The 13,036-nt window shown below is 32.6% G+C and overlaps 1 long non-coding RNA gene across 1 annotated transcript; it reads right to left on the minus strand.

Moving 5' to 3' along the window:
• Nucleotides 1-6,267: 6,267 nt before the first annotated feature.
• LOC107904942 (uncharacterized) lies at nucleotides 6,268-7,151 on the minus strand. Its single transcript, XR_001686416.2, has 2 exons — nucleotides 6,855-7,151; nucleotides 6,268-6,546 (listed from the first exon to the last, which is right to left on the minus strand). It is a non-coding gene; the product is annotated as an uncharacterized lncRNA (long non-coding RNA).
• Nucleotides 7,152-13,036: the final 5,885 nt, after the last annotated feature.

The following is a 13,036-nucleotide window of genomic DNA, read 5'->3' on the forward strand; positions in this document are numbered from 1 at the left end:
GAAAAACTGAATAATTCAGCCATTACATCTGTCAAATTCATATCCTAACAACTCTAAAGTCTAGTTACATTTTAGCTTGAATAGCATTACAAAATAATCAAAATAAACAAAAGAAACAAAATGAGTAAGTTGCTCCTAGCTTTGACCGAGTTCTGATCTGCTACAGTTGCTGGTCTGCTCCTTGGTCTATTGTTGCATTGCAGTCCATGTTCAACACTCCTCCTTGGACTGTAGGCAACAAACACCAATCGATTCCCTCAGAAGTTCAAACCTCATTGCACCAAGAGGCTTTGTCAAAATGTCAGCCAATTGGTCTTGTGAGTTACAATATGCAAGACTTACATCCTTTGCTTGCACTGCCTCTCGAACAAAATAAAATTTAAGTTTAAAATGTTTTGTTTTTCCATGAAAAACAACATTCTTTGAGATAGCAATTGCTGATTGATTATCAACCATAATCTCAGTAGGTTCAAATTGCTCATCATTCAAATCGCATAGCAATTTTCTAAGCCAAATAGCCTGGCTTACTGCTCTAGCTGCTGCTATGTATTCTGCCTCAGCAGTCGATTGAGCAACAGTTTGTTGCTTTTTAGAGCTCCAACAGAAGCCCCCGAACCTAGTGTAAAAAGATAGCCCGAGGTACTCCTCATATCATCAATCGAACCTCCCCAGTCACTGTCTGAGTAGCCAGTTAGCTTAAGCTTACTTCCTGGCTTGAATATCACTCCAAACTTCAAGGTTCCTTTCACATACCTGAGGATCCTCTTTGCTGCCTTCAAATGTGATGTGTTGCAGCTATGCATGAAACGAGATAGCAAGCTAACCGAATGCATAAGGTCAGGTCTAGTTGCTGTTAAGTATAACAAACATCCAATTAAGCTTTTGTACTCCCTTTCATCCACTTTTTCTTCATCTCCATAGCTGCTCAACTTCTGGCCTATAACCAGAGGAGTACTCACTGGTTTGCAATTTTCCATGTGAAATCTAGTGAGTAACTTTGATGCAAAAGCACGTTGGCCAATGAGAATACCTTGGTCAGTCTGACACACTTCCATACCAAGGAAATAGCTCATAATTCCCAAGTCTGTCATTTCAAACATAATTTGCATTTTCTCCTTGAACTCTTGAATCAGTTTAATTTTGCTTCCAGTAACCAGCAAGTCATCTACATAAATTGACACAATCAGCAGTGTCTCATCATTGGATTTCTTCACAAACAAGGTTGGTTCACTCAGGCTTTTCTCAAAATTGAGTTTGGACAGATACTCATCGATTCTGTCATACCAGGCTCGAGGAGCCTGTTTCAAACCATAAAGTGCCTTCTTCAGCCTATAAACCTTGTCCTCCATTCCTTGGACTTTGAATCCATCAGGTTGTTCCACATATATCTCCTCCTTAAGGAAGCCATTCAAGAAAGCTGACTTAACATCAAGCTGGTGGACCTTCCAATGCTTCTGTGTAGCCAAGGCAAATAGTAATTTGATAGTGTCTACCCTTGCTACTGGAGCAAAAGCCTCCTCAAAATCAATGCCAACCTGTTGACTATACCCTTTCATCACAAGCCTTGCCTTGTGCTTATTCAAAGAGCCATCTGCATTGAATTTTACCTTGTAAACCCACCTGACACCAATGACTTTTCTCTGTTCAGGTTTGTCTACTAGATCCCAAGTATCATTCTTATGAATCATTTCAATTTCAGCCTTTATAGCTTCCCTCTAGCTCTTGCTTCTACTAGCCTCATCATAATTTGAGGGTTCAACAATAGTTACATTGTATCTCTGATAAATGTCAGCAATGGACCTGGTCCCTCTCACAGGAGCATCATCAACATTGGCATTACTGGCCTCTCTTTCTGCCAATTCCAAGTTGCTATCACCTTCCTCTTCTTCAAATGGACTTGTATCTGAACCATCAAAGTCCCAAAATCTTGATTCATCAAATTTAACATCCCTACTTACCAAAATCTTCTTGGTCGAGGGGTCAAATATCCTGTAGCCCTTCTTGCAGCCACTGTAACCAACAAATATTCCAGCAATTGACCTCTTCTCAAGTTTGGTCATCCTTTCTGCTGGTACAAGAACATAACATATGCAACCAAACAATTTTAGATGTGAAACAACAGGTTTGAGACCATACCATGCTTCAAAAGGGGTCTTGTCCTTCACAGCACGTGTAGGCAACCTATTGAGCAAATAAACTGAGGTATTGACACCCTCAGCCCAAAAGATGCCTGGAAGCTTGCTTTGAAACAGCAAACACCTTGTCATGTTCATCACAGTCGTGTTCTTCCTCTCACTCACTCCATTTTGCTGAGGAGTGTAGACTGTAGTCAACTGATGATGAATTCCAGCTTGCTCACACAGCTTCTAAAATTTTTCAGACAAGTACTCTGTACCATTGTCTGTCCTCAAGGCCTTGATCTTGCACCCTGCATGATTTTCTGCCCAAGCCTTGAACTTCACAAACATGTCAAACACCTCTAACTTCTGTTTCATGAAGTACACCCAACAAAATCTGGTCAAATCATCAATAAACAAAACAAAGTACTTACTGCCATTCAGTGAAGGTGTCTTTATTGGTCCACAGACATCTGAGTGCACCAACTCAAGTTTGTCTCGAGCCCTCCATGCTTGGTTTGCTGAAAATGGTAGCCTGGTCTGCTTACCAAGCTGACACACCTCACAAACACTTTCACTTATATCAACCTTTACCATATCCTCTGTCATGTTCATTTTGTGCAGAAAATCAAGTGATTTGAGGTTAACATGGCCAAACCTCTTGTGCCAAATATCAGTATCATCCACTGAGCTTGCATAGGCTCTTTTCTCAAGCTGGCTTACATCCAGCATGAAGCATTTGTCTGCCATAGGTGCTGTGAATATCTCCCTACCATAGGCATCATTTATAACACAAGAATCATTCTTAAAAACTAGAGAATAGCCTTTCTTGACTAACTGGCCTACACTAAGCAGATTCTGATCAATTTCAGGCACATAAAGCACATTTGAGATAATTTTGTTACCTGAACCAGTGTGAATCACCACATCACCTCTGCCCTTTACTTCAATTAAGTTGCCATTTCCAATCTTGACCCTTAAGACATAGCTCCTGTCAAGGTCCTTAAACAACCTCTCATCAGCAGCCATGTGGTGCGAGCAGCCACTGTCCACAAGTCAACTACATTTGCTGTCAACTGTAAAACATGAAGCAGTGAACACATGCTCCTATTGAGCTTGTATATCCTCAGCAGTCTTGGCTTGTGCTGGTTGAGCTTGAGCCTTCTCATGACTTCTACAAATCTTCTCATGATGACCATACTGCTTACAGCTTTTGCACTGTATGTCTGGTCTAGTCCAGCAAAACTTCTCCAAGTGATTGGTCTTCTTGTAGTGAATGCATGGTGGAAACCTCCTTCTGCCTGCTTCTCTGTTAGTTTCTTTCTTTGCTTTGTCTCTTCTCTCAAACCAAGGTTTCTTAGCTCTCTGGTTTGAGCTAGAACCTTCTCTGGTTCTTACTTGAAAGGCTCCTTTAGGGTTCTCCTCCAGTCTGCTAGCTCTCCTCTACTCGAGTGCATAGAGAGAATTAACCAATTCAGACAAGGAAATGGTTGTAAGATCCCTCGAGTCCTCTAGTGAGGAGATTTTTGATTCAAACCTCTCTGGAAGAGTGGTGATCACCTTCTCAACCACTCTACTGTCACTAAAGTCCTCTCCTAGGAGTCTTATATTATTGACAGTAGCCATTATCCTGTCAGAATACTGTTTAATGGTTTCTGACTCCTTCATCTTTAAGTTTTCAAACTCCCTTTTCAGGTTGATGACTTGTTGCTGCCTGGTCTTGTCCGATCCCATAAACTCCTCTTTAAGCCTGTCTCATGCCTGCTTAGGGGAATCACAGGCCATAATGCGAGTGAAGATAACATCTGACACTCCATTCTGCAAACAGGCCATAGCTTTGTGTTTCTTGGCTCGTTCCTCACCATGTTGCCTAATCTGAGCAATGGTAGGATTTGCTCTTAAAGGTGCTGGCTCGACATCACTCTCGACTGCACTCTAGAGGTCAAGTGCTTGAAGATATGTCTTCATCTTGACAACCCAAATATGGTAGTTGTCTCCAGCAAAAACTGGTGGTGGAGGAGGTGCAAAACTCATGCTGTTGAAACTGACTTTGCAAGCACGATACTGACTTTGTTTTGAAAACTAAAACATAAACAACAGAGGTCCTCAAAGATAGAAGGCTCTGATTACCATTTGTTAGATAAAATGGCAGCAACAAACATAATAAAATTAAACTTTCTTGAACATAAGCTCATAAAACAGCAAACAATTTCAAAGGAACAAGATTGAAACAAAAACAACAAGTAACCGATGAGGCTCAATTCAAAATTTTTTATTAAAGCCTTGAAATATATGTGTTACAAAAGTAGTATGACAGTTACCTAACTTATGTAACTGCTCCCATCAATTTTAGTAACTTGAAATACAAAATAATACAAATTGAAAAACTGAATAATTCAGCCATTACATCTGTCAAATTCATATCCTAACAACTCTAAAGTCTAGTTACATTTTAGCTTGAATAGCATTACAAAATAATCAAAATAAACAAAAGAAACAAAATGAGTAAGTTGCTCCTAGCTTTGACCGAGTTCTGATCTGCTACAGCTGCTGATCTGCTCCTTGGTCTATTGTTGCATTGCAGTCCATGTTCAACAAAATCTTACCTACCTTAAGAATTTGGATTGACGAATACTAGGAAAAACTACCAAAATTTTTCTTTTCTTTCTTGCTTTGATGAACCGAATGTGGAAGAAGAGAATGGCTTTTCTCTTTCATTCCACTACCTACTTGTCCATATTAAGCTTAATTAATTAAAACAATTTATATAAGTCAATGGTCATGATTCTTTGATGGTTGAATTACTGGAAATATAAGGTTGGGATCAAAGCGAACCGCTAACCTTATATTAATTATGGGTTATTGATTCTTAAGGACTTGTACGTGCATAAGCTTAATCAATTCTTTTATTTACTCATCATTTTAATTTAGTCCTATACTATTTATAATAATTAAATCAATTTAATTATTTGCTATCCCCACTTCTTAAACTCATAATCCATTCGTAACTTTCTCATTTCAACTTTTCGAACAATTTGATTTATTAAATTTGGTGATGAGGCTTTTCCAATATAGATGAAAATTGAATCATTACAATAAAAACTTGAACCAGACCAGTTAGCCCGAAATCGGAAGGGTACTGGTCTGAGAAAAGCCATTGGACCGATTGACCTGGAACTGGACGGTTGAACTGATTTTTTTTTTTTTAAATTTTTTTATCAAATCAAAATTTCATTATCAAACTATTAGCATATGCCAAGGTTTTCAGAATAAAAAAATCGGTTTAATCGTTCAATTCCCAAGTCAACTGGTCTAATAGCTTTCTTCAGATCAATACCTTTGTTGATTTCAGTCTAATCGGTTCAATCGACAGATCTTGTCCAATTAAAATTTTTATGGGTTTTTTTATTATAATTTTTATAAGTTTATATAAATTTTTATACCTTTTTTTACAAGTTTTTTTTCTGATTTTTATAGAAATTTAATATGTTTTTATAAAATTTTAAATAATTTAAATATGTTTTATTAATTTTATAATTTATTAGAATTGTATTAATTTTATAATTTATTAGAATTTTTTTATTTTTTATAATTTTATAACTTGATATCAATTTTTATATATTTTTTAAATATTTAATAATTTGTATATTTTTAAATATTTTTATGATTTTTAATATTTTTATAGGAAAAATATATATTAAACAAAAAACGGTCAAGTGTCACTATCTGATTAATCCATTAATTTATTTAACGGTCAATATGGTCAATGATAAAAATCATTAATGGAAGGGCTTAATTGATTAATTTAATTAACGACAATGACTTAATTGGGTGTGAATTTAATATATGAGCTTAATCAATTTTTTTACATTTTCTTACTAGCTTTTTTTACATATAAACATTTATATAAATATTTAAATAAAAAAATAAAAAAACAATCTCTAACGTTTAGATTCAAAGCATATACTATTTTACTTATAACTCAAATTTTGACTAATTTTTATATAAATATAGTTTAAATATTAAATGTTTATATATTTGTATTATTTTTATACGGTGTCATATGATTGTATTCTTATTTTAGATTGTGAGATGAACTGGCGTCATTATATTTTAATTGTATAGTTTCACATTGATTTAGATTCTATAATTAAGAAATATATATTAAGTTTTATTTTATTCCAAATTATGTTTTCTAGAGAGAAGAGGACTGCACGGGGCCCAATAGAACCCGAAACAGCCCAAATTAACAAAAAATAATCAGTCCAGTTACATTAAACACAACAAACCTAAACCCTAGCCCAGGAAATTAAAAAATTTCAGCAACAGAGAACCCTAGCTGCTGCTTGCCCCCAAGCCTCCAAGCGCCGCATGCTGCCAGGCTCACTCATGCACGCTTCTGACCACAGCCGTCGGCCTCGTCTGACACCTGCAGAGAAGAATGAATGCAAGCAACAGAAGAATACAAAGAAATAAAGAGCAAAAAACAAAAAAAATGAGAATGAACAGTTGTAATAGGGCTATAAAAGCCAAGATCTAATCGTTGTATTTTTTACGAAGGCACATCAAGAAATCAAAATAGAACAGAGTTTTCAAAGGTTGAATCCTTGCAATTTCCTCTTTGTTTTCTCTTACTTATTTGTTTTATCTTATTTTATTTTATATTTTTTTTCTTTTGCAAATCTATTTCAAATAACTAAAAATCAAAAAGCAAAAATAAAGGGGAGGGGAACTCACCGGGTGGCCGTGGTTGCGCCGTCGGAGGATCTCTCCTCCGTCGCCCGAATCGGGTCCAAGCGGTCGTGGACCTCCTTTGTTTTCGACTCCCGTGGGTTGAGAGAGCTTTGGCTTTCAAGGATACCGTGAAACAGGGGCTAACGGGACCACTTTCCGGCACCGGTCGCCGAACACGTTGGTGGCGCGACGGAGGTCTTGGGAGGCCGTCGGCCTAGCAGAGAAAGGGAGTCTCCCTTTTGTTTTATTTTTATTTTTATTTTGTTTTTGTGTATTCTTTGCAAAAGAATGAAACGGCAGGAGTAAAAATTGTTGCTTTTATGGTAATTATTACCCTAATGGGTATTTTGCGCAATTAGTCCTTCCAGTTCTGGGGCACATTCGATGCACTTTTCTATTTACTAAATTTCGGCCACAGAATTTTGGCGCTTGTTCCAATCTGGTCCTGTGCAAAACAGTGCGCATGGAAATGGGAATATTTCTTTCTTCAGTCCTCACGCCCTTGCGCATGTCTTATTTTAGTCCCTGACCTTTTGACTCTTTTTTTTTATTTAAAATTTGCTTTTATTTTTTAGTTTTCATGTTTATTTTGATTGCGTTTTACTTTTTAAACGGTTTAGATTTTTATATATATATTGTTTCATTTAAACAGTTCAATCATTATTTATTTTAAGATTTTTATGTATTATTTATATTAAACAGTTTTGGTTTATATATATTATCCTAAGTTTCTTTTCCTATATTACATTTCAAATTTTATATATATATAAGATACTGACTTGCTTTTATAAATTATTTATTATTACTATTTATCTTTTTATGATAAGATGTATTATATGTCAAATATTATAAACTGCTTTCTGCCATTTCCTTTTAAATTGTCATTTTTATCTTTATTTTGATGTTCATTTTATGTATTATTTAGTTAAAATTATTTTATTATTTAAAATTGTTTTATATATCTTTAAACGCAAGTTATTTATCAAAAATGTTTTATTTGTTTTTTTTCGTTACAAAGATTTTTCCTTCACATTACTTATCTTATACTTTTATATATACATTATTTATTTTATCTTATATATATATATATATATATCATTTTTTGTATATTATTTACCTTAAATTTCTTTGTTTGCATTATCTATTTTAATTTCATCATTATCATTTTAAAATTTTCTTTTACGTTTTATTTAATTTTAATTTGCTTTATACCTTTTAAATTATTGTTTAATTTATTGGTCTTTATTTATCGATGTTTGAATTTGAATGATGAATGCTGTATGATTATCGCCTTTGTGTAAGTTAATTCGTTTATTCGTTTTCATGTCGTTGGCGTCCACTTGCATGATATTGTATTCGTGTATTATTGTCTCGTGTGTGCTACCATATCTCATTTCATGTCATTGCATCGTGGACTATTCAAAATAAATGTATGTCTTTAAGTGTTGTACCCGCAACTATTCAAGAATTTTTTTAAAAATAAGTCAGTATTTTGCATTTTGGAATTTTGAGAAATTGTACCATAACTTACTGGGTCTCGATTTTCTCGTTAAACCCAAATAGCAAAATATCTTTTCAAATTTCAAATACATAAAATTTCAAAAAATAAAGGCAATATTTTATATTTAGAAAATTCGAGAAATTGTGCCCTAACTTACTGGGCTTCGATTTTTCTCGTTGATTCTAAGTAACTGAATATCCTTTTAAAATTAAAATAAATGAGGTTTAAATAAAAAGTGAAATGCAAATTCACTCTCAAAATATGAGATGTCTGGTCCTAACTTACTGGGTGTGACATCTTGTTACTTCGAGATAAGGAGGCATTTTCTATTTTTGATTTAATTAAAGCATTTTTAAATCAACATTAATAAACGAGGATCGTATTTTAAATCTTTTCAAACTTTCAGCTTTTGACATAAAGACATTAAATAATCAACTAGGTACCAATTTTGGGCGTTACGAGGGTGCTAATCCTTCCTCGTGCGTAATCGACTCCCGAACCTATTTTTTTGAATTTTGTAGACCAAAATCGTTGTTTTAATAAAAATTAAATCGTTTATTAAAAACAACCACTTTTTAAGGTGATCCGATCACACCTCATCAAAAAAGATTGGTGGCGACTCCCATTTTCGTTTTCATTTTCAAAACCAAGTTGAACCCATTTCATAAAAAAAAGTGGTGTCAACAGTGAGATGAACTGGCGTCATTATATTTTAATTGTATAGTTTCACATTGATTTAGATTCTATAATTAAGAAATATATATTAAGTTTTATTTTATTCCAAATTATGTTTTCTATAAAATGCGAGTTGATAAGTTTTATTTAAAGGGGTTTACTAGAGAGAAGAGGACTGCACGTGCAAGAGAAGCTTCAAATCACGTGAGTTTCTCCTACGACTATGAATGCCTTTATGGTTTATGGTGTATTTTTTAGAAAATAAAATTTAATCACAAAGATAATTGCTATTTGACGTAAAGAGTTCCGAACTAAACTCATTAGATATTTTTTTCACTTCGAAAATAAAATATTGCTTTTATGGTTTATTTTTTTAGAAAATAAGATGCCTTTGAAATATATTGGTAACCAAGACACAGTAAGTAAGTAAAAAATGTTTATATGTGAGGATAAAAAGAAACTTAAAAGAAATTAAGAAGGTTTCAAAGTATGTATTAATGTCACTTTCTCAATGGTTCTATTTATCTCACCTATATTTTGATGTGCAAAAAAATCACAGGTAAATAAAGAATACAATGACTGTTGACATTTTGCATTGATAGAAACAGTTCATTGAATATTGAGCGGAGAATAGCAAGAAAATCAATTTCTATAAAAAAAAATTTTGTAATAATTCTTTATAGAACAATTTAGGATTATTAGAAGATAAAAGAGAATAGAAAGAAACTTTTAATGTGTTTTTTTTGTATCATACAAATAAAATTTGAGTCCTATTTATAGGAGTTCTCATTTCTCTTCCTAGAAACATAATTATTCAATAGATATCTACTTGAATAATTATAAATTTTTGTTAATAATTAAGTAATATAACTTTTGGTAACACGAGACATAACTTACTACTATGAATAGTGACAACTTTTGGTTAACAACCAAGTGATATAACTTTTGGATCACTTTAACTTTTTAATTAAAACTATCGGAACATTATAAATATTTTAAAAATGTTCCAACAATCTCCCCCATTTTTAAAATATTTTAGATTTTGATAATATTAGAAATTGATTACATAAATGAATGTGTCTTACGATTGAATATTCACTTAGTGAAAGCATGATAAAGTTAATCGAAATTGCATGGTAGATTATATTTTGAACCTTCTATTCCATTTGATTAGTTGAACCTTAAACAGTTGACAAACTGGCTAATTATTTGATAACCTTCAATATTTTCCAAAATGGATAACTTAATTTCATCTTAATCATGACTTTAAGTCCAATAAAGGATCGTATCTTCGATTGGATAATCGACATTAAATGTTGTATGACATTGATGGATTAAAGTGATATGTATTAAAGAAATAATTTAATATAAATTAATAGTTAATTTTAATTCATTTTTCACACTATAAAGTCTGTGCCTACCCGTTTATTATCGATTGACTACGATCAACCAACTTTCACATAGTTCTTGGCATTTTCCATGTTTTTCGGCCATGATGTTCAATTGTTCATACTTATATATCGGTATTTGGTGAGCTCATAATTGCTGAAGGAATAAATATCATACATAATATATTTTATATACTAACTTTGATCTGGTACAAATTTTTATATATAATTTTAATTTTAATTTAATTTTCAATATTATTTATGGAAATTATTTTTCTTGAAGTAATGAAAATTGTTGATTGATATTTTACTAAAATAAAAAATAAATTTTAATATTTTCACATAAATTTAAATTATTTTTTCATAATGATAAAAATGTATAATTTAAATTAGGCAGTTTTTGTTGAACAAACCCAACATAACTAAAAAAGAAGAACAAATATAAACACTTTTTCAGACATCCCATGTGTTTTTTTGACAAAGGAGACAGCAGTAACTCTCACCTTCACCATTTCACCAAAAAAAAGAAAATGTTTAAACTGCAAGGCTTTGTTTAACTGCACCTAAAACGCGTTAATTTCTTTGCTTAGTAAGGCAGTTGGTGGAATCTTTTGTGGGGTCATCAGTCATGTGATTCATGTTCCATGTGGGAAATAGCAAAACCTAACACACACGCACAACAAACCCAGCTTAGTGTTTCATTTTAACCACACTTGATGATGAGGAACTAATTCATCCTCGTATATCTGTTACCTTAATCCCGCATTTTTCAAGCAAATAGTCCAGGGGTAAGCCAGAACAAATTATTAGAGGGTAAGCCAGAACAAATTATTAGAGGGGGTCGAATGAAATTTTAATTTTTTATAGTCTATATTTTTATAATTTTAAAAAAATTAAATTAAATTTTTAAAATTTTAAGGGGGCCGAAGTGTAATTTTAACTTTATTAATTTAAAATTTTAAAAAAAATTTAAGGACTTAAATAGTAGTTTTACATTTTAGGGGGGCCGAGCCCTGCCAGCCCTCTAAATCCGACTCTGAAGTAGTCCTAATTCTCCTTACTACTTATAAAATGCTAAATCTTGTAAAACAATTGAATTCTAATATTTAATGAATTTCAATATGTGATGAATAATATTATTTAATTAAAATTCGAGTTTAGATAAAAATACAAGAATTTAATCCGAATGAATAATAAATTAATATAGTAACTTTAAACATCTAACCCTCCAACTTGTTATTGCTTTGTGTATAAAGTGACTTTGAAGGAAAGATTGACCGACTACTAATGGTTTTTTCTCTTCTAGTTTATTGAGGAGATCAAATATGGGAATAGCTTGTTAAGTTTGCACTTGCAATTTTCATATCACATATAATTAGCTGGGAAAGTGTAGTGTCATGTTTCTTAGCTTATCCCTAGATTGGATAAGTTTATAGATCAAATCAAATGAAGTTGAGTAAGCAATACCGGTTTGACAAAGGCCTGCAATCCAAGTCAGTCCATCCAATCATTTAGTTGTTATATTTTAAGTTTCATTGCATCGTATTATATATAAATCAGATGAACAATATACTATAGATATTTGTGTGTTAGAGCAACAATCCCGAACTGGGCGAGTAATAGGACATTAGATGAGAAGTATCTTCGAATTAGGACAAATTAAATTCGAAAGTTTTGGTTGATTGAATTTTAACTTGATTAGTATGAGTATTGTTGTCAATACAAAAAGACATGAGTTTGAGTGCATTGAAGTACATTATCTTCTTATTTATGGGATGAGAAGAGGTTATATGTAATTTTAAATATTGTATCAAAAAGAACATATATAATCAGAACTTATAATAAAATTATTAAAAAAATTGAAAATTTTGATACCGTATTAAACTAAATAATTAATTCTCCAAAAATTTAATTTGATATTATATTGAAGTTTGGAGAATGTTCATGAATATAGATGGATTCGAATTTAAAAGATATAAATTAGCAGACCCAATGGAGGGTGGACCTGGACCATGGGTTTTAAGACCATGAATGTGTGCTTTCCTGTACAAGTCAGCCCAATGGCAAGTTGAGTTGAGCTTAGTTTATAACCAGTAATGCAAGCAAGATATGGAGAAGCTAAGCTTTTATAAATTATACAAACTTGACATGCGCACACCTTGACAAACTTGCGCATAGCCCTGCCATGGACAAAGAGAAATGAGCCACTTCCCACACACTCACGAGCTAAAGGACAGCTCCAGCTTAGTCCCCGAGCCAGAAATAAAAATGAGATACTATCTTCGGATATAAAATAGTTATATCACATCAAAATATAAATCATATCACTAATTTCGTATTAATAATTAAAGTAACGGATGTTTGATTTTTCTGTAAATATAATTGTGTAACATGATTTGAATTAAAGTGATATATATTATAATTCCACATTAAAATTTTTTTTAAACATAATTTGTTATTTGACTGACAAGAAGTACCCATTATTTGCAAAGAGAAAAAAAAAATTAAAACACAAAAATTTTCTTGGTTCAGTTAATTATCGATCTGAAACTTTTTTTTTCTTATTTTATACAGCAATGACATCAGGATTGCATTTGCTGGTTGCTTAGCTATACTTGTCT

Source organism: Gossypium hirsutum, chromosome D05, assembly GCF_007990345.1.
Source record: "Gossypium hirsutum isolate 1008001.06 chromosome D05, Gossypium_hirsutum_v2.1, whole genome shotgun sequence".
In the NCBI taxonomy this organism is placed as follows: Eukaryota; Viridiplantae; Streptophyta; class Magnoliopsida; order Malvales; family Malvaceae; genus Gossypium; species Gossypium hirsutum.